The sequence below is a fragment of the Nicotiana attenuata genome, chromosome 6 (genome assembly GCF_001879085.1).
Source record: "Nicotiana attenuata strain UT chromosome 6, NIATTr2, whole genome shotgun sequence".
NCBI lineage: Eukaryota > Viridiplantae > Streptophyta > Magnoliopsida > Solanales > Solanaceae > Nicotiana > Nicotiana attenuata.
The window spans coordinates 41878664-41881163 of record NC_031994.1 but is presented as its reverse complement, the minus strand read 5'-3'; the positions used below and the strand labels follow the sequence as shown (position 1 = coordinate 41881163).

Below are 2500 nucleotides of genomic sequence, written 5' to 3'. Positions count from 1 at the left end.
CTCTGAAGGGAGAGTTGAGCGGAACCAGGCATAAGGAGCAACAATCGCTATTGATAGTTCCCCCGCTAGGGGAACGTCAGGAGGGGGACATGCTCTATGTCCACTGATTCTGTTTAGTACAGTATAGGAAGCCCTTGTTTGAGTGAGAGCTTCTAGAATGCCATTCATTTCGCAATAAGAAACTTTTCCACATAGAGGTTTCAGCTACTTAAAGCGAGAGTGCATCCAAAAATTCGAGAAGAGTGCTCGGCCTTGGTTGAAACAATTATAGGTGTCAATGGACCGATTTCACTAGCAGAGCACTTTCTCCAATGTGCGCAAACAGAGATGCCACTTTCAATGATGGACACCGGCCCTTGTGTTAAAGTAGCATCGAGTTTCGCTTGGAAACCGGCAAGTTTCTAGTTTCCAAATAAGTGGTACCCTTTCTTTAGAGTCCGGTAGGTCAATTAAGTTGCCTAAATCTCTTCCTTATCTGCTGCTCTGTAGCTGCCTTCCTCGCTTCGTCTTCGGCTTTCAGAGTTGTGAACTAACCTCTTCCTTTTACAGCCAGACAACTGGCAGATAAGCTGGGCATCTAAAGAACATAAGATCCGAGCTGCCGCCAGGCATAAAAGTCATATTTGTCAACTAGGGAAATTGGCACAACCAGGCATCTCAAACATTGATAAGGGAAGAATCAGGCTTTCATTAGGATGATATTCCTTTCATCCGAATGGCAAGGCTTGCTAGTTTCCTGAAGTACACTCGCATCTGTCTATCTATGTCATAGTTGCTTGGAAGGAAGGTCTCAGATGTACCTTCGGCATGTAAGAGATTTTCTTTCCTCTATCTATGTCATACTTGGGATTCACTGACAGCCAATTCCAAGTAGATCCTCCCTCCCCCTCGCTCCGCTTCGTTTCGCTCGTTTTCTCTTTCCTTCTGCCTGCAAAAAAAGTTATGAGATTGGTTTTGTGTGCGTTAGCGATCATCAAACCTGTGACATAGATAAGATTTACGTTCATGCAGTTGGAATGCCTGAGACCACTTTTTGCCTTGCTGCTCTTGCTTCTCTGGCTACTGCTCCGGCTAAGGCTTTCTTTCCGCTTTGACTTGCCTTCCTTATCTTTCAATCTGGACTTGCATGTGTTCCGCATATGACTATTTCGAGTGATTGCTGCTATCTGGCTTGAGTTAGACAAGCAGAGAAGGATCTTATGCCACCGGTGACCGGCCTGTCTATCTAGTATCTAGTACTAGGACTAGTAGAGTAGAGGCACTACTGGGCGGGGCTTCCTCGATCACAGCTTCTCGCTTAGCTAACTGCCAGACAAGGATGCAAATCAACTCCTTATATAGAATGCAGATCGACACATTCAATGAAGCAGCCAGTACGGCAGACAAGCTACTTTCTTATTCTAGGACTGGAAGATCCCCTATCTATAAGCATACCCATACCGACAGTTAGACTAGCACTCTCTCCCCAATCAATCGCAGTAACTGGCTGTATAAGAGCTGACTGTCTACTATCTATGTCATGCCTTGGCAGGTGAATATGAGAGAGAGGTTGTAAGTGCATTCTCTCCTTCTCTATCTTATGGAAAGCACTCTTTGAGCATGCTGACAGAATGATTGACACTCACATCTCTCTCATTTCCAGTGATTTCGCTACAGTTTACTAGCGCATTCCTAGACTAAGACTACGGCATTGAAGAAGCAAGCTCACTCTCATTCCAGGAATCAGAGGAACGCATTCTATCCGGTAATGAAGTTAGAAGTTTCCGGCTTGCTTTCTCTCTTCTTTTGCAGTTGGTAGTCTCAGTCAACCTTGTTCCGAGTCTTCACTTCTACTATATCTGCTTATTAGATTGGTAGGTACAGTCTTTCTTCTAGGCTTCTGATTGAAGTTTAAGGTAATGGGAGAGAAGGCAATCGACAGATAACTGGTAAGTAAAGCTATTGACTGGGTTCTCGCTCTATGCCAGTACCAGTAATTTGAAAAAACTATAGACACCTAGCGCATTCACTCGTTTTTTCTTTCTGATAGGCCAACTCAAAGAGGGAAATACAAGGGGCGTTAGCTGTCTTTTTTGCCTCGCCTGCTACTGGGAAGAGAGAGCCACTGTCATTCTTCGCTTCGTTCGAGAATCAACTGCACATGAATAGGCTCTTCCTTACGCCTTCAAGGACGAAGCGGCTTTTTTCAAAAATTTCCGAGAAAATGAAATGAACTTATTTTCATAAGGCAAGAAAGTCGCCTAAGGAAAGTAGAAGTCTATGCACACTAACCGAATCTTTGGGGAAGGATGGTGGGGCAAATTGGCCTTTTCCCTTCTCCTTTCTAAAGCCAAAAAGAATGTCATCATTCTGATCGTGACCTGAAAAAAGAAAGAAGAGAAGGAACTTGGAGTTGGCGCCCACATAACGGATTGCTTGCTTACCAAGCCATCCTGGCTTTTCGCTCCTTTCCTTAGAGTCAAGTGGCTTTCACTCCTCCAGTTCTATTATTATTGACTTG

General features: G+C 44.4%; 1 pseudogene; it reads left to right on the top strand.

Annotated features, from left to right (window-relative positions):
* Window positions 1–2500, top strand: part of LOC109227798 — a 12671-nt pseudogene that overhangs the window by 7008 nt on the left and 3163 nt on the right.